At 45.7% G+C, this 24,614-nt stretch overlaps 75 non-coding genes and 2 pseudogenes across 75 annotated transcripts in view; all 77 read right to left on the bottom strand.

Moving 5' to 3' along the window:
* Positions 1–14: 14 nt before the first annotated feature.
* On the bottom strand, positions 15–133 carry LOC123433059. The gene has a single exon (XR_006624616.1). It is a non-coding gene; the product is annotated as a 5S ribosomal RNA (ribosomal RNA).
* Positions 134–315: 182 nt separating this feature from the next.
* LOC123434375 lies at positions 316–434 on the bottom strand. The gene has a single exon (XR_006625659.1). It is a non-coding gene; the product is annotated as a 5S ribosomal RNA (ribosomal RNA).
* A 197-nt stretch (positions 435–631) lies between these two features.
* LOC123432080 lies at positions 632–750 on the bottom strand. The gene has a single exon (XR_006623680.1). It is a non-coding gene; the product is annotated as a 5S ribosomal RNA (ribosomal RNA).
* A 194-nt stretch (positions 751–944) lies between these two features.
* Positions 945–1,063, bottom strand: LOC123437010. Its single transcript, XR_006628214.1, has one exon. It is a non-coding gene; the product is annotated as a 5S ribosomal RNA (ribosomal RNA).
* A 194-nt stretch (positions 1,064–1,257) lies between these two features.
* Positions 1,258–1,376, bottom strand: LOC123437463. The gene has a single exon (XR_006628641.1). It is a non-coding gene; the product is annotated as a 5S ribosomal RNA (ribosomal RNA).
* A 369-nt stretch (positions 1,377–1,745) lies between these two features.
* Positions 1,746–1,863, bottom strand: LOC123433443 (annotated as a pseudogene).
* Positions 1,864–2,060: 197 nt separating this feature from the next.
* LOC123434374 lies at positions 2,061–2,179 on the bottom strand. The gene has a single exon (XR_006625658.1). It is a non-coding gene; the product is annotated as a 5S ribosomal RNA (ribosomal RNA).
* Positions 2,180–2,385: 206 nt separating this feature from the next.
* Positions 2,386–2,504, bottom strand: LOC123432102. The gene has a single exon (XR_006623701.1). It is a non-coding gene; the product is annotated as a 5S ribosomal RNA (ribosomal RNA).
* A 194-nt stretch (positions 2,505–2,698) lies between these two features.
* LOC123437077 lies at positions 2,699–2,817 on the bottom strand. Its single transcript, XR_006628279.1, has one exon. It is a non-coding gene; the product is annotated as a 5S ribosomal RNA (ribosomal RNA).
* A 233-nt stretch (positions 2,818–3,050) lies between these two features.
* Positions 3,051–3,169, bottom strand: LOC123434910. The gene has a single exon (XR_006626178.1). It is a non-coding gene; the product is annotated as a 5S ribosomal RNA (ribosomal RNA).
* Positions 3,170–3,366: 197 nt separating this feature from the next.
* LOC123436172 lies at positions 3,367–3,485 on the bottom strand. The gene has a single exon (XR_006627406.1). It is a non-coding gene; the product is annotated as a 5S ribosomal RNA (ribosomal RNA).
* Positions 3,486–3,706: 221 nt separating this feature from the next.
* LOC123436171 lies at positions 3,707–3,825 on the bottom strand. Its single transcript, XR_006627405.1, has one exon. It is a non-coding gene; the product is annotated as a 5S ribosomal RNA (ribosomal RNA).
* Positions 3,826–4,004: 179 nt separating this feature from the next.
* Positions 4,005–4,123, bottom strand: LOC123432079. The gene has a single exon (XR_006623679.1). It is a non-coding gene; the product is annotated as a 5S ribosomal RNA (ribosomal RNA).
* A 206-nt stretch (positions 4,124–4,329) lies between these two features.
* LOC123434373 lies at positions 4,330–4,448 on the bottom strand. The gene has a single exon (XR_006625657.1). It is a non-coding gene; the product is annotated as a 5S ribosomal RNA (ribosomal RNA).
* Positions 4,449–4,645: 197 nt separating this feature from the next.
* On the bottom strand, positions 4,646–4,764 carry LOC123436170. The gene has a single exon (XR_006627404.1). It is a non-coding gene; the product is annotated as a 5S ribosomal RNA (ribosomal RNA).
* Positions 4,765–5,004: 240 nt separating this feature from the next.
* On the bottom strand, positions 5,005–5,123 carry LOC123436169. The gene has a single exon (XR_006627403.1). It is a non-coding gene; the product is annotated as a 5S ribosomal RNA (ribosomal RNA).
* A 221-nt stretch (positions 5,124–5,344) lies between these two features.
* Positions 5,345–5,463, bottom strand: LOC123436167. The gene has a single exon (XR_006627401.1). It is a non-coding gene; the product is annotated as a 5S ribosomal RNA (ribosomal RNA).
* Positions 5,464–5,642: 179 nt separating this feature from the next.
* Positions 5,643–5,761, bottom strand: LOC123432078. The gene has a single exon (XR_006623678.1). It is a non-coding gene; the product is annotated as a 5S ribosomal RNA (ribosomal RNA).
* Positions 5,762–5,955: 194 nt separating this feature from the next.
* On the bottom strand, positions 5,956–6,074 carry LOC123435184. The gene has a single exon (XR_006626445.1). It is a non-coding gene; the product is annotated as a 5S ribosomal RNA (ribosomal RNA).
* Positions 6,075–6,274: 200 nt separating this feature from the next.
* On the bottom strand, positions 6,275–6,393 carry LOC123434372. Its single transcript, XR_006625656.1, has one exon. It is a non-coding gene; the product is annotated as a 5S ribosomal RNA (ribosomal RNA).
* Positions 6,394–6,596: 203 nt separating this feature from the next.
* On the bottom strand, positions 6,597–6,715 carry LOC123432101. Its single transcript, XR_006623700.1, has one exon. It is a non-coding gene; the product is annotated as a 5S ribosomal RNA (ribosomal RNA).
* A 197-nt stretch (positions 6,716–6,912) lies between these two features.
* LOC123438234 lies at positions 6,913–7,031 on the bottom strand. Its single transcript, XR_006629388.1, has one exon. It is a non-coding gene; the product is annotated as a 5S ribosomal RNA (ribosomal RNA).
* A 224-nt stretch (positions 7,032–7,255) lies between these two features.
* On the bottom strand, positions 7,256–7,374 carry LOC123436284. Its single transcript, XR_006627515.1, has one exon. It is a non-coding gene; the product is annotated as a 5S ribosomal RNA (ribosomal RNA).
* A 191-nt stretch (positions 7,375–7,565) lies between these two features.
* LOC123435200 lies at positions 7,566–7,684 on the bottom strand. Its single transcript, XR_006626459.1, has one exon. It is a non-coding gene; the product is annotated as a 5S ribosomal RNA (ribosomal RNA).
* Positions 7,685–7,868: 184 nt separating this feature from the next.
* Positions 7,869–7,987, bottom strand: LOC123434946. Its single transcript, XR_006626211.1, has one exon. It is a non-coding gene; the product is annotated as a 5S ribosomal RNA (ribosomal RNA).
* Positions 7,988–8,049: 62 nt separating this feature from the next.
* LOC123433534 lies at positions 8,050–8,161 on the bottom strand (annotated as a pseudogene).
* Positions 8,162–8,346: 185 nt separating this feature from the next.
* On the bottom strand, positions 8,347–8,465 carry LOC123432243. Its single transcript, XR_006623836.1, has one exon. It is a non-coding gene; the product is annotated as a 5S ribosomal RNA (ribosomal RNA).
* Positions 8,466–8,677: 212 nt separating this feature from the next.
* Positions 8,678–8,796, bottom strand: LOC123434371. The gene has a single exon (XR_006625655.1). It is a non-coding gene; the product is annotated as a 5S ribosomal RNA (ribosomal RNA).
* Positions 8,797–8,987: 191 nt separating this feature from the next.
* LOC123434370 lies at positions 8,988–9,106 on the bottom strand. Its single transcript, XR_006625654.1, has one exon. It is a non-coding gene; the product is annotated as a 5S ribosomal RNA (ribosomal RNA).
* Positions 9,107–9,294: 188 nt separating this feature from the next.
* Positions 9,295–9,413, bottom strand: LOC123432242. The gene has a single exon (XR_006623835.1). It is a non-coding gene; the product is annotated as a 5S ribosomal RNA (ribosomal RNA).
* Positions 9,414–9,613: 200 nt separating this feature from the next.
* On the bottom strand, positions 9,614–9,732 carry LOC123434888. Its single transcript, XR_006626157.1, has one exon. It is a non-coding gene; the product is annotated as a 5S ribosomal RNA (ribosomal RNA).
* A 206-nt stretch (positions 9,733–9,938) lies between these two features.
* On the bottom strand, positions 9,939–10,057 carry LOC123437075. Its single transcript, XR_006628277.1, has one exon. It is a non-coding gene; the product is annotated as a 5S ribosomal RNA (ribosomal RNA).
* Positions 10,058–10,257: 200 nt separating this feature from the next.
* Positions 10,258–10,376, bottom strand: LOC123435313. Its single transcript, XR_006626568.1, has one exon. It is a non-coding gene; the product is annotated as a 5S ribosomal RNA (ribosomal RNA).
* A 248-nt stretch (positions 10,377–10,624) lies between these two features.
* Positions 10,625–10,743, bottom strand: LOC123435052. Its single transcript, XR_006626314.1, has one exon. It is a non-coding gene; the product is annotated as a 5S ribosomal RNA (ribosomal RNA).
* Positions 10,744–10,927: 184 nt separating this feature from the next.
* On the bottom strand, positions 10,928–11,046 carry LOC123435815. The gene has a single exon (XR_006627061.1). It is a non-coding gene; the product is annotated as a 5S ribosomal RNA (ribosomal RNA).
* A 182-nt stretch (positions 11,047–11,228) lies between these two features.
* Positions 11,229–11,347, bottom strand: LOC123437852. The gene has a single exon (XR_006629019.1). It is a non-coding gene; the product is annotated as a 5S ribosomal RNA (ribosomal RNA).
* A 287-nt stretch (positions 11,348–11,634) lies between these two features.
* Positions 11,635–11,753, bottom strand: LOC123438402. The gene has a single exon (XR_006629545.1). It is a non-coding gene; the product is annotated as a 5S ribosomal RNA (ribosomal RNA).
* Positions 11,754–11,950: 197 nt separating this feature from the next.
* On the bottom strand, positions 11,951–12,069 carry LOC123432542. Its single transcript, XR_006624119.1, has one exon. It is a non-coding gene; the product is annotated as a 5S ribosomal RNA (ribosomal RNA).
* Positions 12,070–12,263: 194 nt separating this feature from the next.
* On the bottom strand, positions 12,264–12,382 carry LOC123437083. Its single transcript, XR_006628284.1, has one exon. It is a non-coding gene; the product is annotated as a 5S ribosomal RNA (ribosomal RNA).
* Positions 12,383–12,603: 221 nt separating this feature from the next.
* LOC123435639 lies at positions 12,604–12,722 on the bottom strand. The gene has a single exon (XR_006626883.1). It is a non-coding gene; the product is annotated as a 5S ribosomal RNA (ribosomal RNA).
* A 182-nt stretch (positions 12,723–12,904) lies between these two features.
* Positions 12,905–13,023, bottom strand: LOC123431581. Its single transcript, XR_006623172.1, has one exon. It is a non-coding gene; the product is annotated as a 5S ribosomal RNA (ribosomal RNA).
* Positions 13,024–13,205: 182 nt separating this feature from the next.
* Positions 13,206–13,324, bottom strand: LOC123433151. The gene has a single exon (XR_006624697.1). It is a non-coding gene; the product is annotated as a 5S ribosomal RNA (ribosomal RNA).
* Positions 13,325–13,524: 200 nt separating this feature from the next.
* On the bottom strand, positions 13,525–13,643 carry LOC123432858. The gene has a single exon (XR_006624428.1). It is a non-coding gene; the product is annotated as a 5S ribosomal RNA (ribosomal RNA).
* Positions 13,644–13,825: 182 nt separating this feature from the next.
* LOC123432421 lies at positions 13,826–13,944 on the bottom strand. The gene has a single exon (XR_006624004.1). It is a non-coding gene; the product is annotated as a 5S ribosomal RNA (ribosomal RNA).
* A 191-nt stretch (positions 13,945–14,135) lies between these two features.
* On the bottom strand, positions 14,136–14,254 carry LOC123432215. The gene has a single exon (XR_006623809.1). It is a non-coding gene; the product is annotated as a 5S ribosomal RNA (ribosomal RNA).
* Positions 14,255–14,465: 211 nt separating this feature from the next.
* On the bottom strand, positions 14,466–14,584 carry LOC123434369. The gene has a single exon (XR_006625653.1). It is a non-coding gene; the product is annotated as a 5S ribosomal RNA (ribosomal RNA).
* A 194-nt stretch (positions 14,585–14,778) lies between these two features.
* LOC123438477 lies at positions 14,779–14,897 on the bottom strand. Its single transcript, XR_006629616.1, has one exon. It is a non-coding gene; the product is annotated as a 5S ribosomal RNA (ribosomal RNA).
* Positions 14,898–15,097: 200 nt separating this feature from the next.
* Positions 15,098–15,216, bottom strand: LOC123435051. The gene has a single exon (XR_006626313.1). It is a non-coding gene; the product is annotated as a 5S ribosomal RNA (ribosomal RNA).
* Positions 15,217–15,421: 205 nt separating this feature from the next.
* Positions 15,422–15,540, bottom strand: LOC123436283. Its single transcript, XR_006627514.1, has one exon. It is a non-coding gene; the product is annotated as a 5S ribosomal RNA (ribosomal RNA).
* Positions 15,541–15,722: 182 nt separating this feature from the next.
* Positions 15,723–15,841, bottom strand: LOC123434366. Its single transcript, XR_006625651.1, has one exon. It is a non-coding gene; the product is annotated as a 5S ribosomal RNA (ribosomal RNA).
* Positions 15,842–16,034: 193 nt separating this feature from the next.
* LOC123434365 lies at positions 16,035–16,153 on the bottom strand. Its single transcript, XR_006625650.1, has one exon. It is a non-coding gene; the product is annotated as a 5S ribosomal RNA (ribosomal RNA).
* Positions 16,154–16,335: 182 nt separating this feature from the next.
* LOC123434364 lies at positions 16,336–16,454 on the bottom strand. The gene has a single exon (XR_006625649.1). It is a non-coding gene; the product is annotated as a 5S ribosomal RNA (ribosomal RNA).
* Positions 16,455–16,699: 245 nt separating this feature from the next.
* Positions 16,700–16,818, bottom strand: LOC123435050. Its single transcript, XR_006626312.1, has one exon. It is a non-coding gene; the product is annotated as a 5S ribosomal RNA (ribosomal RNA).
* A 200-nt stretch (positions 16,819–17,018) lies between these two features.
* Positions 17,019–17,137, bottom strand: LOC123434363. The gene has a single exon (XR_006625648.1). It is a non-coding gene; the product is annotated as a 5S ribosomal RNA (ribosomal RNA).
* A 486-nt stretch (positions 17,138–17,623) lies between these two features.
* Positions 17,624–17,742, bottom strand: LOC123434362. Its single transcript, XR_006625647.1, has one exon. It is a non-coding gene; the product is annotated as a 5S ribosomal RNA (ribosomal RNA).
* Positions 17,743–17,945: 203 nt separating this feature from the next.
* On the bottom strand, positions 17,946–18,064 carry LOC123435249. The gene has a single exon (XR_006626506.1). It is a non-coding gene; the product is annotated as a 5S ribosomal RNA (ribosomal RNA).
* A 185-nt stretch (positions 18,065–18,249) lies between these two features.
* LOC123435248 lies at positions 18,250–18,368 on the bottom strand. Its single transcript, XR_006626505.1, has one exon. It is a non-coding gene; the product is annotated as a 5S ribosomal RNA (ribosomal RNA).
* Positions 18,369–18,553: 185 nt separating this feature from the next.
* LOC123436282 lies at positions 18,554–18,672 on the bottom strand. The gene has a single exon (XR_006627513.1). It is a non-coding gene; the product is annotated as a 5S ribosomal RNA (ribosomal RNA).
* A 209-nt stretch (positions 18,673–18,881) lies between these two features.
* LOC123435049 lies at positions 18,882–19,000 on the bottom strand. The gene has a single exon (XR_006626311.1). It is a non-coding gene; the product is annotated as a 5S ribosomal RNA (ribosomal RNA).
* A 206-nt stretch (positions 19,001–19,206) lies between these two features.
* On the bottom strand, positions 19,207–19,325 carry LOC123434361. The gene has a single exon (XR_006625646.1). It is a non-coding gene; the product is annotated as a 5S ribosomal RNA (ribosomal RNA).
* A 191-nt stretch (positions 19,326–19,516) lies between these two features.
* LOC123434360 lies at positions 19,517–19,635 on the bottom strand. Its single transcript, XR_006625645.1, has one exon. It is a non-coding gene; the product is annotated as a 5S ribosomal RNA (ribosomal RNA).
* A 182-nt stretch (positions 19,636–19,817) lies between these two features.
* LOC123434359 lies at positions 19,818–19,936 on the bottom strand. The gene has a single exon (XR_006625644.1). It is a non-coding gene; the product is annotated as a 5S ribosomal RNA (ribosomal RNA).
* Positions 19,937–20,121: 185 nt separating this feature from the next.
* On the bottom strand, positions 20,122–20,240 carry LOC123431706. Its single transcript, XR_006623295.1, has one exon. It is a non-coding gene; the product is annotated as a 5S ribosomal RNA (ribosomal RNA).
* A 200-nt stretch (positions 20,241–20,440) lies between these two features.
* On the bottom strand, positions 20,441–20,559 carry LOC123432794. The gene has a single exon (XR_006624363.1). It is a non-coding gene; the product is annotated as a 5S ribosomal RNA (ribosomal RNA).
* A 197-nt stretch (positions 20,560–20,756) lies between these two features.
* LOC123435716 lies at positions 20,757–20,875 on the bottom strand. Its single transcript, XR_006626967.1, has one exon. It is a non-coding gene; the product is annotated as a 5S ribosomal RNA (ribosomal RNA).
* Positions 20,876–21,078: 203 nt separating this feature from the next.
* On the bottom strand, positions 21,079–21,197 carry LOC123432658. Its single transcript, XR_006624231.1, has one exon. It is a non-coding gene; the product is annotated as a 5S ribosomal RNA (ribosomal RNA).
* Positions 21,198–21,406: 209 nt separating this feature from the next.
* LOC123435081 lies at positions 21,407–21,525 on the bottom strand. Its single transcript, XR_006626343.1, has one exon. It is a non-coding gene; the product is annotated as a 5S ribosomal RNA (ribosomal RNA).
* A 191-nt stretch (positions 21,526–21,716) lies between these two features.
* On the bottom strand, positions 21,717–21,835 carry LOC123434358. The gene has a single exon (XR_006625643.1). It is a non-coding gene; the product is annotated as a 5S ribosomal RNA (ribosomal RNA).
* A 185-nt stretch (positions 21,836–22,020) lies between these two features.
* On the bottom strand, positions 22,021–22,139 carry LOC123436435. The gene has a single exon (XR_006627660.1). It is a non-coding gene; the product is annotated as a 5S ribosomal RNA (ribosomal RNA).
* Positions 22,140–22,324: 185 nt separating this feature from the next.
* On the bottom strand, positions 22,325–22,443 carry LOC123434357. The gene has a single exon (XR_006625642.1). It is a non-coding gene; the product is annotated as a 5S ribosomal RNA (ribosomal RNA).
* A 197-nt stretch (positions 22,444–22,640) lies between these two features.
* LOC123432657 lies at positions 22,641–22,759 on the bottom strand. The gene has a single exon (XR_006624230.1). It is a non-coding gene; the product is annotated as a 5S ribosomal RNA (ribosomal RNA).
* Positions 22,760–22,971: 212 nt separating this feature from the next.
* Positions 22,972–23,090, bottom strand: LOC123434355. Its single transcript, XR_006625640.1, has one exon. It is a non-coding gene; the product is annotated as a 5S ribosomal RNA (ribosomal RNA).
* A 185-nt stretch (positions 23,091–23,275) lies between these two features.
* Positions 23,276–23,394, bottom strand: LOC123434354. The gene has a single exon (XR_006625639.1). It is a non-coding gene; the product is annotated as a 5S ribosomal RNA (ribosomal RNA).
* A 197-nt stretch (positions 23,395–23,591) lies between these two features.
* LOC123432656 lies at positions 23,592–23,710 on the bottom strand. The gene has a single exon (XR_006624229.1). It is a non-coding gene; the product is annotated as a 5S ribosomal RNA (ribosomal RNA).
* A 209-nt stretch (positions 23,711–23,919) lies between these two features.
* LOC123435080 lies at positions 23,920–24,038 on the bottom strand. Its single transcript, XR_006626342.1, has one exon. It is a non-coding gene; the product is annotated as a 5S ribosomal RNA (ribosomal RNA).
* Positions 24,039–24,229: 191 nt separating this feature from the next.
* LOC123436814 lies at positions 24,230–24,348 on the bottom strand. Its single transcript, XR_006628024.1, has one exon. It is a non-coding gene; the product is annotated as a 5S ribosomal RNA (ribosomal RNA).
* A 182-nt stretch (positions 24,349–24,530) lies between these two features.
* The window catches only part of LOC123438341, a 119-nt gene continuing 35 nt past the window's right edge, over positions 24,531–24,614 (bottom strand). Inside the window, exon 1 of the ribosomal RNA XR_006629489.1 lies at positions 24,531–24,614. This exon is cut by the window's right edge and continues 35 nt beyond it. This is a non-coding gene — a ribosomal RNA (5S ribosomal RNA).

Below are 24,614 nucleotides of genomic sequence, written 5' to 3'. Positions count from 1 at the left end.
TATATTTAAAAAGGGGAATGCAACACGAGGACTTCCCAGGAGGTCACCCATCCTAGTACTACTCTCGCCCAAGCACGCTTAACTTCGGAGTTGTGATGGGATCCGGTGCTTTAGTGGTGGTATGATCGCATACGACATGCAACTATCTATTTGTTCCTTATGCTTGCCCCTACTACTACTACTACTACTAGTCGTTGGGTGTCAAGCGCGGTGGGAAAAGTCACACAGTAATCGTCAAAAATAAGAAAATGAGGTCATATAGATCACGGTCCCGCGTCATCCTTGTCACGTGGCGCAAAAATATATTTAAAAAGGGGAATGCAACACGAGGACTTCCCAGGAGGTCACCCATCCTAGTACTACTCTCGCCCAAGCACGCTTAACTTCGGAGTTCTGATGGGATCCGGTGCTTTAGTGCTGGTATGATCGCATCCGACATGCAACTATCTATTTGTTCCTTATGCTTGCCCCTACTACTACTATTACTACTACTACTACTACTACTAGTCGTTGGGTGTCAAGCGCGGTGGGAAAAGTCACACAGTAATCGTCAAAAATAAGAAAATGAGGTCATATAGATCACGCTCCCGCGTCATCCTTGTCACGTGGCGCAAAAATATATTTAAAAAGGGGAATGCAACACGAGGACTTCCCAGGAGGTCACCCATCCTAGTACTACTCTCGCCCAAGCACGCTTAACTTCGGAGTTGTGATGGGATCCGGTGCTTTAGTGCTGGTATGATCGCATACGACATGCAACTATCTATTTGTTCCTTATGCTTGCCCCTACTACTACTACTACTACTACTACTACTACTAGTCGTTGGGTGTCAAGCGCGGTGGGAAAAGTCACACAGTAATCGTCAAAAATAAGAAAATGAGGTCATATAGATCACGGTCCCGCGTCATCCTTGTCACGTGGCGCAAAAATATATTTAAAAAGGGGAATGCAACACGAGGACTTCCGACGAGGTCACCCATCCTAGTACTACTCTCGCCCAAGCACGCTTAACTTCGGAGTTCTGATGGGATCCGGTGCTTTAGTGCTGGTATGATCGCATCCGACATGCAACTATCTATTTGTTCCTTATGCTTGCCCCTACTACTACTATTACTACTACTACTACTACTAGTCGTTGGGTGTCAAGCGCGGTGGGAAAAGTCACACAGTAATCGTCAAAAATAAGAAAATGAGGTCATATAGATCACGCTCCCGCGTCATCCTTGTCACGTGGCGCAAAAATATATTTAAAAAGGGGAATGCAACACGAGGACTTCCCAGGAGGTCACCCATCCTAGTACTACTCTCGCCCAAGCACGCTTAACTTCTGAGTTCTGATGGGATCCGGTGCTTTAGTGCTGGTATGATCGCATCCAACATGCAACTATCTATTTGTTCCTTATGCTTGCCCCTACTACTACTACTACTACTACTACTACTACTACTACTACTACTACTACTACTACTACTACTACTACTACTACTACTACTACTACTACTACTACTACTACTACTACTACTACTACTACTACTACTACTACTACTACTACTACTACTACTACTACTACTACTACTACTACTACTACTACTACTACTACTACTACTACTACTACTACTACTACTACTACTACTACTACTACTACTACTACTACTACTACTACTACTACTACTACTACTACTAGTCGTTGGGTGTCAAGCGCGGTGGGAAAAGTCACACAGTAATCGTCAAAAATAAGAAGATGAGGTCATATAGATCAGGACTTCCCAGGAGGTCACCCATCCTAGTACTACTCTCGCCCAAGCATGCTTAACTTCGGAGTTCTGATGGGATCCGGTGCTTTTGTGCTGGTATGATCGCATCCGACATGCAACTATCTATTTGTTCCTTATGCTTGCCCCTACTACTACTACTACTACTACTGCTACTACTACTAGTCGTTGGGTGTCAAGCGCGGTGGGAAAAGTCACACAGTAATCGTCAAAAATAAGAAAATGAGGTCATATAGATCACGCTCCCGCGTCATCCTTGTCACGTGGCGCAAAAATATATTTAAAAAGGGGAATGCAACACGAGGACTTCCCAGGAGGTCACCCATCCTAGTACTACTCTCGCCCAAGCACGCTTAACTTCGGAGTTCTGATGGGATCCGGTGCTTTAGTGCTGGTATGATCGCATCCGACATGCAACTATCTATTTGTTCCTTATGCTTGCCCCTACTACTACTACTAATACTACTACTACTACTACTACTACTACTAGTAGTTGGGTGTCAAGCGCGGTGGGAAAAGTCACACAGTAATCATCAAAAATAAGAAAATGAGGTCATATAGATCACGCTCCCGCGTCATCCTTGTCACGTGGCGCAAAAATATATTTAAAAAGGGGAATGCAACACGAGGACTTCCCAGGAGTTCACCCATCCTAGTACTACTCTCGCCCAAGCACGCTTAACTTCGAAGTTCTGATGGGATCCGGTGCTTTAGTGCTGGTATGATCGCATCCGACATGCAACTATCTATTTGTTCCTTATGCTTGCCCCTACTACTACTACTACTACTGCTACTACTACTAGTCGTTGGGTGTCAAGCGCGGTGGGAAAAGTAACACAGTAATCGTCAAAAATAAGAAAATGAGGTCATATAGATCACGCTCCCGCGTCATCCTTGTCACGTGGCGCAAAAATATATTTAAAAAGGGGAATGCAACACGAGGACTTCCCAGGAGGTCACCTATCCTAGTACTACTCTCGCCCAAGCACGCTTAACTTCGGAGTTCTGATGGGATCCGGTGCTTTAGTGCTGGTATGATCGCATCCGACATGCAACTATCTATTTGTTCCTTATGCTTGCCCCTACTACTACTACTACTACTACTACTACTACTACTACTACTACTACTACCACTACCACTACTACTACTACTAGTCGTTGGGTGTCAAGCGCGGTGGGAAAAGTCACACAGTAATCGTCAAAAATAAGAAAATGAGGTCATATAGATCACGGTCCCGCGTCATCCTTGTCACGTGGCGCAAAAATATATTTAAAAAGGGGAATGCAACACGAGGATTTCCCAGGAGGTCACCCATCCTAGTACTACTCTCGCCCAAGCACGCTTAACTTCGGAGTTCTGATGGGATCCGGTGCTTTAGTGCTGGTATGATCGCATCCGACATGCAACTATCTATTTGTTCCTTATGCTTGCCCCTACTACTACTATTACTACTACTGCTACTACTACTAGTCGTTGGGTGTCAAGCGCGGTGGGAAAAGTCACACAGTAATCGTCAAAAATAAGAAAATGAGGTCATATAGATCACGCTCCCGCGTCATCCTTGTCACGTGGCGCAAAAATATATTTAAAAAAGGGAATGCAACACGAGGACTTCCCAGGAGGTCACCCGTCCTAGTACTACTCTCGCCCAAGCACGCTTAACTTCGGAGTTCTGATGGGATCCGGTGCTTTAGTGCTGGTATGATCGCATCCGACATGCAACTATCTATTTGTTCCTTATGCTTGCCCCTACTACTACTACTACTACTACTACTACTACTACTACTACTACTAGTAGTAGTAGTAGTAGTCGTTGGGTGTCAAGCGCGGTGGGAAAAGTCACACAGTAATCGTCAAAAATAAGAAAATGAGGTCATATAGATCACGTTCCCGCGTCAACCTTGTCACGTGCCGCAAAAATATATTTAAAAAGGGGAATGCAACACGAGGACTTCCCAGGAGGTCACCCGTCCTAGTACTACTCTCGCCCAAGCACGCTTAACTTCGGAGTTCTGATGGGATCCGGTGCTTTAGTGCTGGTATGATCGCATCCGACATGCAACTATCTATTTGTTCCTTATGCTTGCCCCTACTACTACTACTACTAGTCGTTGGGTGTCAAGCGCGGTGGGAAAAGTCACACAGTAATCGTCAAAAATAAGAAAATGAGGTCATATAGATCACTGTCCCGCGTCATCCTTGTCACGTGGCGCAAAAATATATTTAAAAAGGGGAATGCAACACGAGGACTTCCCAGGAGGTCACCCATCCTAGTACTACTCTCGCCCAAGCACGCTTAACTTCGGAGTTGTGATGGGATCCGGTGCTTTAGTGCTGGTATGATCGCATACGACATGCAACTATCTATTTGTTCCTTATGCTTGCCCCTACTACTACTACTACTACTACTACTACTACTACTACTACTACTAGTCGTTGGGTGTCAAGCGCGGTGGGAAAAGTCACACAGTAATCGTCAAAAATAAGAAAATGAGGTCATATAGATCACGGTCCCGCGTCATCCTTGTCACGTGGCGCAAAAATATATTTAAAAAGGGGAATGCAACACGAGGACTTCCCAGGAGGTCACCCATCCTAGTACTACTCTCGCCCAAGCACGCTTAACTTCGGAGTTCTGATGGGATCCGGTGCTTTAGTGCTGGTATGATCGCATCCGACATGCAACTATCTATTTGTTCCTTATGCTTGCCCCTACTACTACTATTACTACTACTACTACTACTACTAGTCGTTGGGTGTCAAGCGCGGTGGGAAAAGTCACACAGTAATCGTCAAAAATAAGAAAATGAGGTCATATAGATCACGCTCCCGCGTCATCCTTGTCAAGTGGCGCAAAAATATATTTAAAAAGGGGAATGCAACACGAGGACTTCCCAGGAGGTCACCCGTCCTAGTACTACTCTCGCCCAAGCACGCTTAACTTCGGAGTTCTGATGGGATCCGGTGCTTTAGTGCTGGTATGATCGCATCCGACATGCAACTATCTATTTGTTCCTTATGCTTGCCCCTACTACTACTATTTATTACTACTACTACTACTACTACTACTACTACTACTACTACTACTACTACTAGTAGTAGTAGTAGTCGTTGGGTGTCAAGCGCGGTGGGAAAAGTCACACAGTAATCGTCAAAAATAAGAAAATGAGGTCATATAGATCACGTTCCCGCGTCAACCTTGTCACGTGGCGCAAAAATATATTTAAAAAGGGGAATGCAACACGAGGACTTCCCAGGAGGTCACCCGTCCTAGTACTACTCTCGCCCAAGCACGCTTAACTTCGGAGTTCTGATGGGATCCGGTGCTTTAGTGCTGGTATGATCGCATCCGACATGCAACTATCTATTTGTTCCTTATGCTTGCCCCTACTACTACTACTACTACTACTACTACTACTACTACTACTAGTAGTAGTAGTAGTAGTAGTCGTTGGGTGTCAAGCGCGGTGGGAAAAGTCACACAGTAATCGTCAAAAATAAGAAAATGAGGTCATATAGATCACGTTCCCGCGTCAACCTTGTCACGTGGCGCAAAAATATATTTAAAAAGGGGAATGCAACACGAGGACTTCCCAGGAGGTCACCCGTCCTAGTACTACTCTCGCCCAAGCACGCTTAACTTCGGAGTTCTGATGGGATCCGGTGCTTTAGTGCTGGTATGATCGCATCCGACATGCAACTATCTATTTGTTCCTTATGCTTGCCCCTACTACTACTACTACTAGTCGTTGGGTGTCAAGCGCGGTGGGAAAAGTCACACAGTAATCGTCAAAAATAAGAAAATGAGGTCATATAGATCACTGTCCCGCGTCATCCTTGTCACGTGGCGCAAAAATATATTTAAAAAGGGGAATGCAACACGAGGACTTCCCAGGAGGTCACCCATCCTAGTACTACTCTCGCCCAAGCACGCTTAACTTCGGAGTTGTGATGGGATCCGGTGCTTTAGTGCTGGTATGATCGCATACGACATGCAACTATCTATTTGTTCCTTATGCTTGCCCCTACTACTACTATTACTACTACTACTACTACTAGTCGTTGGGTGTCAAGCGCGGTGGGAAAAGTCACACAGTAATCGTCAAAAATAAGAAAATGAGGTCATATAGATCACGCTCCCGCGTCATCCTTGTCACGTGGCGCAAAAATATATTTAAAAAGGGGAATGCAACACGAGGACTTCCCAGGAGGTCACCCATCCTAGTACTACTCTCGCCCAAGCACGCTTAACTTCGGAGTTCTGATGGGATCCGGTGCTTTTGTGCTGGTATGATCGCATCCGACATGCAACTATCTATTTGTTCCTTATGCTTGCCCCTACTACTACTACTACTACTACTACTGCTACTACTACTAGTCGTTGGGTGTCAAGCGTGGTGGGAAAAGTCACACAGTAATCGTCAAAAATAAGAAAATGAGGTCATATAGATCACGCTCCCGCGTCATCCTTGTCACGTGGCGCAAAAATATATTTAAAAAGGGGAATGCAACACGAGGACTTCCCAGGAGGTCACCCATCCTAGTACTACTCTCGCCCAAGCACGCTTAACTTCGGAGTTCTGATGGGATCCGGTGCTTTAGTGCTGGTATGATCGCATCCGACATGCAACTATCTATTTGTTCCTTATGCTTGCCCCTACTACTACTAGTAATACTACTACTACTACTACTACTACTAGTAGTTGGGTGTCAAGCGCGGTGGGAAAAGTCACACAGTAATCATCAAAAATAAGAAAATGAGGTCATATAGATCACGCTCCCGCGTCATCCTTGTCACGTGGCGCAAAAATATATTTAAAAAGGGGAATGCAACACGAGGACTTCCCAGGAGTTCACCCATCCTAGTACTACTCTCGCCCAAGCACGCTTAACTTCGAAGTTCTGATGGGATCCGGTGCTTTAGTGCTGGTATGATCGCATCCGACATGCAACTATCTATTTGTTCCTTATGCTTGCCCCTACTACTACTACTACTACTACTGCTACTACTACTAGTCGTTGGGTGTCAAGCGCGGTGGGAAAAGTAACACAGTAATCGTCAAAAATAAGAAAATGAGGTCATATAGATCACGCTCCCGCGTCATCCTTGTCACGTGGCGCAAAAATATATTTAAAAAGGGGAATGCAACACGAGGACTTCCCTGGAGGTCACCTATCCTAGTACTACTCTCGCCCAAGCACGCTTAACTTCGGAGTTCTGATGGGATCCGGTGCTTTAGTGCTGGTATGATCGCATCCGACATGCAACTATCTATTTGTTCCTTATGCTTGCCCCTACTACTACTACTACTACTACTACTACTACTACTACTACCACTACCACTACTACTACTACTAGTCGTTGGGTGTCAAGCGCGGTGGGAAAAGTCACACAGTAATCGTCAAAAATAAGAAAATGAGGTCATATAGATCACGCTCCCGCGTCATCCTTGTCACGTGGCGCAAAAATATATTTAAAAAGGGGAATGCAACACGAGGACTTCCGAGGAGGTCACCCATCCTAGTACTACTCTCGCCCAAGCACGCTTAACTTCGGAGTTCTGATGGGATCCGGTGCTTTAGTGCTGGTATGATCGCATCCGACATGCAACTATCTATTTGTTCCTTATGCTTGCCCCTACTACTACTACTACTACTACTACTACTAGTCGTTGGGTGTCAAGCGCGGTGGGAAAAGTCACACAGTAATCGTCAAAAATAAGAAAATGAGGTCAGATAGATCACGCTCCCGCGTCATCCTTGTCACGTGGCGCAAAAATATATTTAAAAAGGGGAATGCAACACGAGGACTTCCCAGGAGGTCACCCATCCTAGTACTACTCTCGCCCAAGCACACTTAACTTCGGAGTTCTGATGGGATCCGGTGCTTTAGTGCTGGTATGATCGCATCCGACATGCAACTATCTATTTGTTCCTTATGCTTGCCCTACTACTACTACTACTACTATTAGTCGTTGGGTGTCAAGCGCGGTGGGAAAAGTCACACAGTAATCGTCAAAAATAAGAAAATGAGGTCATATAGATCACGTTCCCGCGTCATCCTTGTCACGTGGCGCAAAAATATATTTAAAAAGGGGAATGCAACACGAGGACTTCCCACGAGGTCACCCATCCTAGTACTACTCTCGCCCAAGCACGCTTAACTTCGGAGTTCTGATGGGATCCGGTGCTTTAGTGCTGGTATGATCGCATCCGACATGCAACTATCTATTTGTTCCTTATGCTTGCCCCTACTACTACTACTACTACTAGTCGTTGGGTGTCAAGCGCGGTGGAGGTCACCCATCCTAGTACTACTCTCGCCCAAGCACGCTTAACTTCGGAGTTCTGATGGGATCCGGTGCTTTAGTGCTGGTATGATCGCATCCGACATGCAACTATCTATTTGTTCCTTATGCTTGCCCCTACTACTACTACTACTACTACTACTAGTCGTTGGGTGTCAAGCGCGGTGGGAAAAGTCACACAATAATCGTCAAAAATAAGAAAATGAGGTCATATAGATCACGCTCCCGCGTCATCCTTGTCACGTGGTGCAAAAATATATTTAAAAAGGGGGCAACACGAGGACTTCCCAGGAGGTCACCCATCCTAGTACTACTCTCACCCAAGCACGCTTAACTTCGGAGTTCTGATGGGATCCGGTGCTTTAGTGCTGGTATGATCGCATCCGACATGCAACTATCTATTTGTTCCTTATGCTTGCCCCTACTACTACTACTACTACTACTACTACTACTACTACTACTACTACTACTAGTCGTTGGGTGTCAAGCGCGGTGGGAAAAGTCACACAGTAATCGTCAAAAATAAGAAAATGAGGTCATATAGATCACGGTCCCGCGTCATCCTTGTCACGTGGCGCAAAAATATATTTAAAAAGGGGAATGCAACACGAGGACTTCCCAGGAGGTCACCCATCCTAGTACTACTCTCGCCCAAGCACGCTTAACTTCGGAGTTCTGATGGGATCCGGTGCTTTAGTGCTGGTATGATCGCATCCGACATGCAACTATCTATTTGTTCCTTATGCTTGCCCCTACTACTACTACTACTACTACTACTACTAGTCGTTGGGTGTCAAGCGCGGTGGGAAAAGTCACACAATAATCGTCAAAAATAAGAAAATGAGGTCATATAGATCACGGTCCCGCGTCATCCTTGTCACGTGGCGCAAAAATATATTTAAAAAGGGGAATGCAACACGAGGACTTCCCAGGAGGTCACCCATCCTAGTACTACTCTCGCCCAAGCACGCTTAACTTCGGAGTTCTGATGGGATCCGGTGCTTTAGTGCTGGTATGATCGCATCCGACATGCAACTATCTATTTGTTCCTTATGCTTGCCCCTACTACTACTACTACTACTACTACTACTAGTCGTTGGGTGTCAAGCGCGGTGGGAAAAGTCACACAATAATCGTCAAAAATAAGAAAATGAGGTCATATAGATCACGCTCCCGCGTCATCCTTGTCACGTGGTGCAAAAATATATTTAAAAAGGGGGCAACACGAGGACTTCCCAGGAGGTCACCCATCCTAGTACTACTCTCACCCAAGCACGCTTAACTTCGGAGTTCTGATGGGATCCGGTGCTTTAGTGCTGGTATGATCGCATCCGACATGCAACTATCTATTTGTTCCTTATGCTTGCCCCTACTACTACTACTACTACTACTACTACTACTACTACTAGTCGTTGGGTGTCAAGCGCGGTGGGAAAAGTCACACAGTAATCGTCAAAAATAAGAAAATGAGGTCATATAGATCACGTTCCCGCGTCAACCTTGTCACGTGGCGCAAAAATATATTTAAAAAGGGGAATGCAACACGAGGACTTCCCAGAAGGTCACCCATCCTAGTACTACCCTCGCCCAAGCACGCTTAACTTCGGAGTTCTGATGGGATCCGGTGCTTTAGTGCTGGTATGATCGCATCCGACATGCAACTATCTATTTGTTCCTTATGCTTGCCCCTACTACTACTATTACTACTACTACTACTACTACTACTACTACTAGTCGTTGGGTGTCAAGCGCGGTGGGAAAAGTCACACAGTAATCGTCAAAAATAAGAAAATGAGGTCATATAGATCACGCTCCCGCGTCATCCTTGTCACGTGGCGCAAAAATATATTTAAAAAGGGGAATGCAACACGAGGACTTCCCAGGAGGTCACCTATCCTAGTACTACTCTCGCCCAAGCACGCTTAACTTCGGAGTTCTGATGGGATCCGGTGCTTTAGTGCTGGTATGATCGCATCCGACATGCAACTATCTATTTGTTCCTTATGCTTGCCCCTACTACTACTACTACCACTACTACTACTACTACTACTAGTCGTTGGGTGTCAAGCGCGGTGGGAAAAGTCACACAGTAATCGTCAAAAATAAGAAAATGAGGTCATATAGATCACGCTCCCGCGTCATCCTTGTCACGTGGCGCAAAAATATATTTAAAAAGGGGAATGCAACACGAGGACTTCCCAGGAGGTCACCCATCCTAGTACTACTCTCGCCCAAGCACGCTTAACTTCGGAGTTCTGATGGGATCCGGTGCTTTAATGCTGGTATGATCGCATCCGACATGCAACTATCTATTTGTTCCTTATGCTTGCCCCTACTACTATTACTACTACTACTACTACTACTACTACTACTACTACTACTACTACTACTACTACTACTACTACTAGTACTACTACTAGTCGTTGGGTGTCAAGCGCGGTGGGAAAAGTCACACAGTAATCGTCAAAAATAAGAAAATGAGGTCATATAGATCACGCTCCCGCGTCATCCTTGTCACGTGGCGCAAAAATATATTTAAAAAGGGGAATGCAACACGAGGACTTCCCAGGAGGTCACCCATCCTAGTACTACTCTCGCCCAAGCACGCTTAACTTCGGAGTTCTAATGGGATCCGGTGCTTTAGTGCTGGTATGATCGCATCCGACATGCAACTATCTATTTGTTCCTTATGCTTGCCCTACTACTACTACTACTACTACTAGTCGTTGGGTGTCAAGCGCGGTGGGAAAAGTCACACAGTAATCGTCAAAAATAAGAAAATGAGGTCATATAGATCACGCTCCCGCGTCATCCTTGTCAGGTGGCGCAAAAATATATTTAAAAAGGGGAATGCAACACGAGGACTTCCCAGGAGGTCACCCATCCTAGTACTACTCTCGCCCAAGCACGCTTAACTTCAGAGTTCTGATGGGATCCGGTGCTTTAGTGCTGGTATGATCGCATCCGACATGCAACTATCTATTTGTTCCTTATGCTTGCCCCTACTACTACTACTACTACTAGTGGTTGGGTGTCAAGCGTGGTGGGAAAAGTCACACAGTAATTGTCAAAAATAAGAAAATGAGGTCATATAGATCACGGTCCCGCGTCATCCTTGTCACGTGGCGCAAAAATATATTTAAAAAGGGGAATGCAACACGAGGACTTCCCAGGAGGTCACCCATCCTAGTACTACTGTCGCCCAAGCACGCTTAACTTCGGAGTTCTGATGGGATCCGGTGCTTTAGTGCTGGTATGGTCGCATCCAACATGCAACTATCTATTTGTTCCTTATGCTTGCCCCTACTACTACTACTACTACTACTACTACTACTACTACTACTACTACTACTACTACTACTACTACTACTACTACTACTACTACTACTACTACTACTACTACTACTACTACTACTACTACTACTACTAGTCGTTGGGTGTCAAGCGCGGTGGGAAAAGTCACACAGTAATCGTCAAAAATAAGAAAATGAGGTCATATAGATCACGGTCCCGCGTCATCCTTGTCACGTGGCGCAAAAATATATTTAAAATGGGGAATGCAACACGAGGACTTCCCAGGAGGTCACCCATCCTAGTACTACTCTCGCCCAAGCGCGCTTAACTTCGGAGTTCTGATGGGATCCGGTGCTTTAGTGCTGGTATGATCGCATCTGACATGCAACTATCTATTTGTTCCTTATGCTTGCCCCTAATACTACTACTACTAGTACTACTACTACTACTAGTCGTTGGGTGTCAAGCGCGGTGGGAAAAGTCACACAGTAATCGTCAAAAATAAGAAAATGAGGTCATATAGATCACGCTCCCGCGTCATCCTTATCGCGTGGCGCAAAAATATATTTAAAAAGGGAAATGCAACACGAGGACTTCCCAGGAGGTCACCCATCCTAGTACTACTCTCGCCCAAGCACGCTTAACTTCGGAGTTGTGATGGGATCCGGTGCTTTAGTGCTGGTATGATCGCATACGACATGCAACTATCTATTTGTTCCTTATGCTTGCCCCTACTACTACTACTACTACTACTACTACTACTAGTCGTTGGGTGTCAAGCGCGGTGGGAAAAGTCACACAGTAATCGTCAAAAATAAGAAAATGAGGTCATATAGATCACGCTCCCGCGTCATCCTTGTCACGTGGCGCAAAAATATATTTTAAAAGGGGAATGCAACACGAGAACTTCCCAGGAGGTCACCCATCCTAGTACTACTCTCGCCCAAGCACGCTTAACTTCGGAGTTCTGATGGGATCCGGTGCTTTAGTGCTGGTATGATCGCATCCGACATGCAACTATCTATTTGTTCCTTATGCTTGCCCCTACTACTACTACTCCTACTACTACTACTACTACTACTACTACTACTACTACTACTACTAGTCGTTGGGTGTCAAGCGCGGTGGGAAAAGTCACACAGTAATCGTCAAAAATAAGAAAATGAGGTCATATAGATCACGCTCCCGCGTCATCCTTGTCACGTGGCGCAAAAATATATTTAAAAAGGGGAATGCAACACAAGGACTTCCCAGGAGGTCACCCATCCTAGTACTACTCTCGCCCAAGCACGCTTAACTTCGGAGTTCTGATGGGATCCGGTGCATTAGTGCTGGTATGATCGCATCCGTCATGCAACTATCTATTTGTTCCGTATGCTTGCCCGTACTACTACTACTACTACTAGTCGTTGGGTGTCAAGCGCGGTGGGAAAAGTCACACAGTAATCGTCAAAAATAAGAAAATGAGGTCATATAGATCACGCTCCCGCGTCATCCTTGTCACGTGGCGCAAAAATATATTTAAAAAGGGGAATGCAACACGAGGACTTCCCAGGAGGTCACCCATCCTAGTACTACTCTCGCCCAAGCACGCTTAACTTCAGAGTTCTGATGGGATATGGTGCTTTAGTGCTGGTATGATCGCATCCGACATGCAACTATCTATTTGTTCCTTATGCTTGCCCCTACTACTACTACTACTACTAGTCGTTGGGTGTCAAGCGCGGTGGAAAAAGTCACACAGTAATCGTCAAAAATAAGAAAATGAGGTCATATAGATCACGCTCCCGCGTCATCCTTGTCACGTGGCGCAAAAATATATTTAAAAAGGGGAATGCAACACAAGGACTTCCCAGGAGGTCACCCATCCTAGTACTACTCTCGCCCAAGCACGGTTAAATTCGGAGTTCTGATGGGATCCGGTGCATTAGTGCTCGTATGATCGCATCCGACATGCAACTATCTATTTGTTCCGTATGCTTGCCCGTACTACTACTACTACTACTACTACTACTACTACTACTAGTCGTTGGGTGTCAAGCGCGGTGGGAAAAGTCACACAGTAATCGTCAAAAATAAGAAAATGAGGTCATATAGATCACGCTCCCGCGTCATCCTTGTCACGTGGCGCAAAAATATATTTAAAAAGGGGAATGCAACACGAGGACTTCCCAGGAGGTCACCCATCCTAGTACTACTCTCGCCCAAGCACGCTTAACTTCGGAGTTCTGATGGGATATGGTGCTTTAGTGCTGGTATGATCCCATCCGACATGCAACTATCTATTTGTTCCTTATGCTTGCCCCTACTACTACTACTACTACTAGTGGTTGGGTGTCAAGCGCGGTGGAAAAAGTCACACAGTAATCGTCAAAAATAAGAAAATGAGGTCATATAGATCACGGTCCCGCGTCATCCTTGTCACGTGGCGCAAAAATATATTTAAAAAGGGGAATGCAACACGAGGACTTCCCAGGAGGTCACCCATCCTAGTACTACTCTCGCCCAAGCACGCTTAACTTCGTAGTTCTGATGGGATCCTGTGCTTTAGTGCTGGTATGATCGCATCCGACATGCAACTATCTATTTGTTCCTTATGCTTGCCCCTACTACTACTACTACTACTACTACTACTAGTCGTTGGGTGTCAAGCGCGGTGGGAAAAGTCACACAGTAATCGTCAAAAATAAGAAAATGAGGTCATATAGATCACGGTCCCGCGTCATCCTTGTCACGTGGCGCAAAAATATATTTAAAAAGGGGAATGCAACACGAGGACTTCCCAAGAGGTCACCCATCCTAGTACTACTCTCGCCCAAGCATGCTTAACTTCGGAGTTCTGATGGGATCCGGTGCTTTAGTGCTGCTATGATCGCATCCGACATGCAACTATCTATTTGTTCCTTATGCTTGCCCCTACTACTACTACTACTACTACTACTACTACTACTACTACTACTACTACTAGTCGTTGGGTGTCAAGCGCGGTGGCAAAAGTCACACAGTAATCGTCAAAAATAAGAAAATGGGGTCATATAGATCACGCTCCCGCGTCATCCTTGTCACGTGGCGCAAAAATATATTTAAAAAGGGAATGCAACACGAGGACTTCCCAGGAGGTCACCCATCCTAGTACTACTCTCGCCCAAGCACGCTTAACTTCGGAGTTCTGATGGGATCCGGTGCTTTAGTGCTGGTATGATCGCATCCGACATGCAACTATCTTTTTGTTCGTTATGCTTGCCCCTACTACTACTACTACTACTACTACTACTACTAGTCGTTGGGTGTCAAGCGCGGTGAGAAAAGTCACAGAGTAATCGCCAAAAATAAGAAAATGAGGTCATATAGATCACGGGCCCGCGTCATCCTTGTCACGTGGCGCAAAAATATATTTAAAAAGGGGAATGCAACACGAGGACTTCCCAGGAGGTCACCCATCCTAGTACTAATCTCGCCCAAGCGCGCTTAACTTCGGAGTTCTGATGGGATCCGGTGCTTTAGTGCTGGTATGATCGCACCCGACATGCAACTATCTATTTGTTCCTTATGCTTGCCCCTACTACTACTACTACTACTACTACTACTACTACTACTAGTCGTTGGGTGTCAAGCGCGGTGGGAAAAGTCACACAGTAATCGTCAAAAATAAGAAAATGAGGTCATATAGATCACGCTCCCGCGTCATCCTTGTCACGTGGTGCAAAAATATATTTAAAAAGGGGAATGCAACACGAGGACTTCCCAGGAGGTCACCCATCCTAGTACTACTCTCGCCCAAGCACGCTTAACTTCGGAGTTCTAATGGGATCCGGTGCTTTAGTGCTGGTATGATCGCATCCGACATGCAATTATCTATTTGTTCCTTATGCTTGCCCCTACTACTACTAGTACTACTACTACTACTACTACTACTACTACTAGTCGTTGGGTGTCAAGCGCGGTGGGAAAAGTCACACAGTAATCGTCAAAAATAAGAAAATGAGGTCATATAGATCACGCTCCCGCGTCATCCTTGTCACGTGGCGCAAAAATATATTTAAAAAGGGAATGCAACACGAGGACTTCCGAGGAGGTCACCCATCCTAGTACTACTCTCGCCCAAGCACGCTTAACTTCGGAGTTCTGATGGGATCCGGTGCTTTAGTGCTGGTATGATCGCATCCGACATGCAACTATCTATTTGTTCCTTATGCTTGCCCCTACTACTACTACTACTACTAGTCGTTGGGTGTCAAGCGCGGTGGGAAAAGTCACACAGTAATCGTCAAAAATAAGAAAATGAGGTCATATAGATCACGCTCCCGCGTCATCCTTGTCACGTGGCGCAAAAATATATTTAAAAAGGGGAATGCAACACGAGGACTTCCCAGGAGGTCACCCATCCTAGTACTACTCTCGCCCAAGCACGCTTAACTTCGGAGTTCTGATGGGATCCGGTGCTTTAGTGCTGGTATGATCGCATCCGACATCCAACTATCTATTTGTTCCTTATGCTTGCCCCTACTACTACTACTACTACTACTACTACTACTAGTCGTTGGGTGTCAAGCGCGGTGGGAAAAGTCACACAGTAATCGTCAAAAATAAGAAAATGAGGTCATATAGATCACGCTCCCGCGTCATCCTTGTCACGTGGCGCAAAAATATATTTAAAAAGGGAATGCAACACGAGGACTTCCCAGGAGGTCACCCATCCTAGTACTACTCTCGCCCAAGCACGCTTAACTTCGGAGTTCTGATGGGATCCGGTGCTTTAGTGCTGGTATGATCGCATCCGACATGCAACTATCTATTTGTTCCTTATGCTTGCCCCTACTACTACTACTACTACTAGTCGTTGGGTGTCAAGCGCGGTGGGAAAAGTCACACAGTAATCGTCAAAAATAAGAAAATGAGGTCATATAGATCACGCTCCCGCGTCATCCTTGTCACGTGGCGCAAAAATATATTTAAAAAGGGGAATGCAACACGAGGACTTCCCAGGAGGTCACCCATCCTAGTACTACTCTCGCCCAAGCACGCTTAACTTCGGAGTTCTGATGGGATCCGGTGCTTTAGTGCTGGTATGATCGCATCCGACATCCAACTATCTATTTGTTCCTTATGCTTGCCCCTACTACTACTACTACTACTACTACTACTACTACTACTACTAGTACTACTACTACTACTACTACTACTACTACTACTACTACTAGTCGTTGGGTGTCAAGCGCGGTGGGAAAAGTCACACAGTAATCGTCAAAAATAAGAAAATGAGGTCATATAGATCACGCTCCCGCGTCATCCTTGTCACGTGGCGCAAAAATATATTTAAAAAGGGGAATGCAACACGAGGACTTCCCAGGAGGTCACCCATCCTAGTACTACTCTCGCCCAAGCACGCTTAACTTCGGAGTTCTAATGGGATCCGGTGCTTTAGTGCTGGTATGATCGCATCCGACATGCAACTATCTATTTGTTCCTTATGCTTGCCCCTACTACTACTAGTACTACTACTACTACTACTACTACTAGTCGTTGGGTGTCAAGCGCGGTGGGAAAAGTCACACAGTAATCGTCAAAAATAAGAAAATGAGGTCATATAGATCACGCTCCCGCGTCATCCTTGTCACGTGGCGCAAAAATATATTTAAAAAGGGGAATGCAACACGAGGACTTCCCAGGAGGTCACCCATCCTAGTACTACTCTCGCCCAAGCACGCTTAACTTCGGAGTTCTGATGGGATCCGGTGCTTTAGTGCTGGTATGATCGCATCCGACATGCAACTATCTATTTGTTCCTTATGCTTGCCCCTACTACTACTACTACTACTACTACTACTACTAGTCGTTGGGTGTCAAGCGCGGTGGGAAAAGTCACACAGTAATCGTCAAAAATAAGAAAATGAGGTCATATAGATCACGCTCCCGCGTCATCCTTGTCACGTGGCGCAAAAATATATTTAAAAAGGGGAATGCAACACGAGGACTTCCGAGGAGGTCACCCATCCTTGTCCGGTGCTTTAGTGCTGGTATGATCGCATCCGACATCCAACTATCTATTTGTTCCTTATGCTTGCCCCTACTACTACTACTACTACTACTACTACTACTACTACTACTACTACTACTACTACTAGTCGTTGGGTGTCAAGCGCGGTGGGAAAAGTCACACAGTAATCGTCAAAAATAAGAAAATGAGGTCATATAGATCACGCTCCCGCGTCATCCTTGTCACGTGGCGCAAAAATATATTTAAAAAGGGGAATGCAACACGAGGACTTCCCAGGAGGTCACCCATCCTAGTACTACTCTCGCCCAAGCACGCTTAACTTCGGAGTTCTGATGGGATCCGGTGCTTTAGTGCTGGTATGATCGCATCCGACATGCAACTATCTATTTGTTCCTTATGCTTGCCCCTACTACTACTACTACTACTACTACTACTACTACTACTACTAGTCGTTGGGTGTCAAGCGCGGTGGGAAAAGTCACACAGTAATCGTCAAAAATAAGAAAATGAGGTCATATAGATCACGCTCCCGCGTCATCCTTGTCACGTGGCGCAAAAATATATTTAAAAAGGGGAATGCAACACAAGGACTTCCCAGGAGGTCACCCATCCTAGTACTACTCTCGCCCAAGCACGCTTAACTTCGGAGTTCTGATGGGATCCGGTGCTTTAGTGCTGGTATGATCGCATCCGACATGCAACTATCTATTTGTTCCTTATGCTTGCCCCTACTACTACTACTACTACTACTAGTCGTTGGGTGTCAAGCGCGGTGGGAAAAGTCACACAGTAATCGTCAAAAATAAGAAAATGAGGTCATATAGATCACGCTCCCGCGTCATCCTTGTCACGTGGCGCAAAAATATATTTAAAAAGGGGAATGCAACACAAGGACTTCCCAGGAGGTCACCCATCCTAGTACTACTCTCGCCCAAGCACGCTTAACTTCGGAGTTCTGATGGGATCCGGTGCTTTAGTGCTGGTATGATCGCATCCGACATGCAACTATCTATTTGTTCCTTATGCTTGCCCCTACTACTACTACTACTACTACTAGTCGTTGGGTGTCAAGCGCGGTGGGAAAAGTCACACAGTAATCGTCAAAAATAAGAAAATGAGGTCATATAGATCACGCTCCCGCGTCATCCTTGTCACGTGGCGCAAAAATATATTTAAAAAGGGGAATGCAACACGAGGACTTCCGAGGAGGTCACCCATCCTAGTACTACTCTCGCCCAAGCACGCTTAACTTCGGAGTTCTGATGGGATCCGGTGCTTTAGTGCTGGTATGATCGCATCCGACATCCAACTATCTATTTGTTCCTTATGCTTGCCCCTACTACTACTACTACTACTACTACTACTACTACTACTACTACTACTAGTCGTTGGGTGTCAAGCGCGGTGGGAAAAGTCACACAGTAATCGTCAAAAATAAGAAAATGAGGTCATATAGATCACGCTCCCGCGTCATCCTTGTCACGTGGCGCAAAAATATATTTAAAAAGGGGAATGCAACACGAGGACTTCCCAGGAGGTCACCCATCCTAGTACTACTCTCGCCCAAGCACGCTTAACTTCGGAGTTCTAATGGGATCCGGTGCTTTAGTGCTGGTATGATCGCATCCGACATGCAACTATCTATTTGTTCCTTATGCTTGCCCCTACTACTACTAGTACTACTACTACTACTACTACTACTACTACTAGTCGTTGGGTGTCAAGCGCGGTGGGAAAAGTCACACAGTAATCGTCAAAAATAAGAAAATGAGGTCATATAGATCACGCTCCCGCGTCATCCTTGTCACGTGGCGCAAAAATATATTTAAAAAGGGGAATGCAACACGAGGACTTCCCAGGAGGTCACCCATCCTAGTACTACTCTCGCCCAAGCACGCTTAACTTCGGAGTTCTGATGGGATCCGGTGCTTTAGTGCTGGTATGATCGCATCCGACATGCAACTATCTATTTGTTCCTTATGCTTGCCCCTACTACTACTACTACTACTACTACTACTAGTCGTTGGGTGTCAAGCGCGGTGGGAAAAGTCACACAGTAATCGTCAAAAATAAGAAAATGAGGTCATATAGATCACGCTCCCGCGTCATCCTTGTCACGTGGCGCAAAAATATATTTAAAAAGGGGAATGCAACACGAGGACTTCCCAGGAGGTCACCCATCCTAGTACTACTCTCGCCCAAGCACGCTTAACTTCGGAGTTCTGATGGGATCCGGTGCTTTAGTGCTGGTATGATCGCATCCGACATGCAACTATCTATTTGTTCCTTATGCTTGCCCCTACTACTACTACTACTACTAGTCGTTGGGTGTCAAGCGCGGTGGGAAAAGTCACACAGTAATCGTCAAAAATAAGAAAATGAGGTCATATAGATCACGCTCCCGCGTCATCCTTGTCACGTGGCGCAAAAATATATTTAAAAAGGGGAATGCAACACGAGGACTTCCCAGGAGGTCACCCATCCTAGTACTACTCTCGCCCAAGCACGCTTAACTTCGGAGTTCTGATGGGATCCGGTGCTTTAGTGCTGGTATGATCGCATCCAACATGCAACTATCTATTTGTTCCTTATGCTTGCCCCTACTACTACTACTACTACTACTAGTGGTTGGGTGTCAAGCGCGGTGGGAAAAGTCACACACTAATCGTCAAAAATAAGAAAATGAGGTCATATAGATCACGCTCCCGCGTCATCCTTGTCACGTGGCGCAAAAATATATTTAAAAAGGGGAATGCAACACGAGGACTTCCCAGGAGGTCACCCATCCTAGTACTACTCTCGCCCAAGCACGCTTAACTTCGGAGTTGTGATGGGATCCGGTGCTTTAGTGCTGGTATGATCGCATCCGACATGCAACTATCTATTTGTTCCTTATGCTTGCCCCTACTACTACTACTACTACTACTACTACTACTACTACTAGTCGTTGGGTGTCAAGCGCGGTGGGAAAAGTCACACAGTAATCGTCAAAAATAAGAAAATGAGGTCATATAGATCACGCTCCCGCGTCATCCTTGTCACGTGGCGCAAAAATATATTTAAAAAGCGGAATGCAACACGAGGACTTCCCAGGAGGTCACCCATCCTAGTAGTACTCTCGCCCAAGCACACTTAACTTCGGAGTTCCGATGGGATCCGGTGCTTTAGTGTTGGTATGATCGCATCCGACATGCAACTATCTATTTGTTCCTTATGCTTGCTCCTACTACTACTACTACTACTACTACTACTACTACTAGTCGTTGGGTGTCAAGCGCGGTGGAAAAATTCACACAGTAATCGTCAAAAATAAGAAAATGAGGTCATATAGATCACGCTCCCGCGTCATCCTTGTCACGTGGCGCAAAAATATATTTAAAAAGGGGAATGCAACACGAGGACTTCCCAGGAGGTCACCCATCCTAGTACTACTCTCGCCCAAGCACGCTTAACTTCGGAGTTCTCATGGGATCCGGTGCTTTAGTGCTGGTATGATCGCATCCGACATGCAACTATCTATTTGTTCCTTATGCTTGCCCCTACTACTACTACTACTACTACTACTACTACTACTACTACTAGTCGTTGGGTGTCAAGCGCGGTGGGAAAAGTCACACAGTAATCGTCAAAAATAAGAAAATGAGGTCATATAGATCACGGTCCCGCGTCATCCTTGTCACGTGGCGCAAAAATATATTTAAAAAGGGGAATGCAACACGAGTACTTCCCAGGAAGTCACCCATCCTAGTACTACTCTCGCCCAAGCACGCTTAACTTCGCAGTTCTGATGGGATCCGGTGCTTTAGTGCTGGTATGATCGCATCCGACATGCAACTATCTATTTGTTCCTTATGCTTGCCCCTACTACTACTACTACTACTACTACTACTACTACTACTACTACTACTAGTCGTTGGGTGTCAAGCGCGGTGGGAAAAGTCACACAGTAATCGTCAAAAATAAGAAAATGAGGTCATATAGATCACCCTCCCGCGTCATCCTTGTCACGTGGCGCAAAAATATATTTAAAAAGGGGAATGCAACACGAGGACTTCCCAGGAGGTCACCCATCCTAGTACTACTCTCGCCCAAGCACGCTTAACTTCGGAGTTCTGATGGGATCCGGTGCTTTAGTGCTGGTATGATCGCATACGACATGCCACTATCTATTTGTTCCTTATGCTTGCCCCTACTACTACTACTACTACTAGTACTACTAGTCGTTGGGTGTCAAGCGCGGTGGGAAAAGTCACACAGTAATCGTCAAAAATAATAAAATGAGGTCATATAGATCACGGTCCCGCGTCATCCTTGTCACGTGGCGCAAAAATATATTTAAAAAGGGGAATGCAACACGAGGACTTCCCAGGAGGTCACCCATCCTAGTACTACTCTCGCCCAAGCACGCTTAACTTCGGAGTTCTGATGGGATCCGGTGCTTTAGTGCTGGTATGATCGCATCCCACATGAAACTATCTATTTGTTCCTTATGCTTGCCCCTACTACTACTACTACTACTACTAGTCGTTGGGTGTCAAGCGCGATGGGAAAAGTCACACAGTAATCGTCAAAAATAAGAAAATGAGGTCATATAGATCACGCTCCCGCGTCATCCTTGTCACGTGGCGTAAAAATATATTTAAAAAGGGGAATGCAACACGAGGACTTCCCAGGAGGTCACCCATCCTAGTACTACTCTCGCCCAAGCACGCTTAACTTCGGAGTTCTGATGGGATCCGATGCTTTAGTGCTGGTATGATCGCATCCGACATGCAACTATCTATTTGTTCCTTATGCTTGCCCCTACTACTACTACTACTACTACTAGTCGTTGGGTGTCAAGCGCGGTGGGAAAAGTCACACAGTAATCGTCAAAAATAAGAAAATGAGGTCATATAGATCACGCTCCCGCATCATCCTTGTCACGTGGCGCAAAAATATATTTAAAAAGGGGAATGCAACACGAGGACTTCCCAGGAGGTCACCCATCCTAGTACTACTCTCGCCCAAGCACGCTTAACTTCGGAGTTCTGATGGGATCCGGTGCTTTAGTGCTGGTATGATCGCATCCGACATGCAACTATCTATTTGTTCCTTATGCTTGCCCCTACTACTACTACTACTACTACTACTACTACTACTAGTCGTTGGGTGTCAAGCGCGGTGGGAAAAGTCACACAGTAATCGTCAAAAATAAGAAAATGAGGTCATATAGATCACGGTCCCGCGTCATCCTTGTCACGTGGCGCAAAAATATATTTAAAAAGGGGAATGCAACACGAGTACTTCCCAGGAAGTCACCCATCCTAGTACTACTCTCGCCCAAGCACGCTTAACTTCGCAGTTCTGATGGGATCCGGTGCTTTAGTGCTGGTATGATCGCATCCGACATGCAACTATCTATTTGTTCCTTATGCTTGCCCCTACTACTACTACTACTACTACTACTACTACTACTACTACTACTACTACTAGTCGTTGGGTGTCAAGCGCGGTGGGAAAAGTCACACAGTAATCGTCAAAAATAAGAAAATGAGGTCATATAGATCACCCTCCCGCGTCATCCTTGTCACGTGGCGCAAAAATATATTTAAAAAGGGGAATGCAACACGAGGACTTCCCAGGAGGTCACCCATCCTAGTACTACTCTCGCCCAAGCACGCTTAACTTCGGAGTTCTGATGGGATCCGGTGCTTTAGTGCTGGTATGATCGCATCCGACATGCAACTATCTATTTGTTCCTTATGCTTGCCCCTACTACTACTACTACTACTACTAGTCGTTGGGTGTCAAGCGCGGTGGGAAAAGTCACACAGTAATCGTCAAAAATAAGAAAATAAGGTCATATAGATCACGCTCCCGCATCATCCTTGTCACGTGGCGCAAAAATATATTTAAAAAGGGGAATGCAACACGAGGACTTCCCAGGAGGTCACCCATCCTAGTACTACTCTCGCCCAAGCACGCTTAACTTCGGAGTTCTGATGGGATCCGGTGCTTTAGTGCTGGTATGATCGCATCCGACATGCAACTATCTATTTGTTCCTTATGCTTGCCCCTACTACTACTACTACTACTACTACTACTACTACTAGTCGTTGGGTGTCAAGCGCGGTGGGAAAAGTCACACAGTAATCGTCAAAAATAAGAAAATGAGGTCATATAGATCACGGTCCCGCGTCATCCTTGTCACGTGGCGCAAAAATATATTTAAAAAGGGGAATGCAACACGAGTACTTCCCAGGAAGTCACCCATCCTAGTACTACTCTCGCCCAAGCACGCTTAACTTCGCAGTTCTGATGGGATCCGGTGCTTTAGTGCTGGTATGATCGCATCCGACATGCAACTATCTATTTGTTCCTTATGCTTGCCCCTACTACTACTACTACTACTACTACTACTACTACTACTACTACTACTAGTCGTTGGGTGTCAAGCGCGGTGGGAAAAGTCACACAGTAATCGTCAAAAATAAGAAAATGAGGTCATATAGATCACCCTCCCGCGTCATCCTTGTCACGTGGCGCAAAAATATATTTAAAAAGGGGAATGCAACACGAGGACTTCCCAGGAGGTCACCCATCCTAGTACTACTCTCGCCCAAGCACGCTTAACTTCGGAGTTCTGATGGGATCCGGTGCTTTAGTGCTGGTATGATCGCATACGACATGCAACTATCTATTTGTTCCTTATGCTTGCCCCTACTACTACTACTACTACTAGTACTACTAGTCGTTGGGTGTCAAGCGCGGTGAGAAAAGTCACACAGTAATCGTCAAAAATAAGAAAATGAGGTCATATAGATCACGGTCCCGCGTCATCCTTGTCACGTGGCGCAAAAATATATTTAAAAAGGGGAATGCAACACGAGGACTTCCCAGGAGGTCACCCATCCTAGTACTACTCTCGCCCAAGCACGCTTAACTTCGGAGTTCTGATGCGATCCGGTGCTTTAGTGCTGGTATGATCGCATCCCAAATGAAACTATCTATTTGTTCCTTATGCTTGCCCCTACTACTACTACTACTACTAGTCGTTGGGTGTCAAGCGCGGTGGGAAAAGTCACACAGTAATCGTCAAAAATAAGAAAATGAGGTCATATAGATCACGCTCCCGCGTCATCCTTGTCACGTGGCGTAAAAATATATTTAAAAAGGGGAATGCAACACGAGGACTTCCCAGGAGGTCACCCATCCTAGTACTACTCTCGCCCAAGCACGCTTAACTTTGGAGTTCTGATG

This window comes from Hordeum vulgare, chromosome 2H (assembly GCF_904849725.1).
Source record: "Hordeum vulgare subsp. vulgare chromosome 2H, MorexV3_pseudomolecules_assembly, whole genome shotgun sequence".
NCBI classification, from domain to species: Eukaryota; Viridiplantae; Streptophyta; class Magnoliopsida; order Poales; family Poaceae; genus Hordeum; species Hordeum vulgare.
This window is presented reverse-complemented; position numbering and strand designations above follow the sequence as displayed.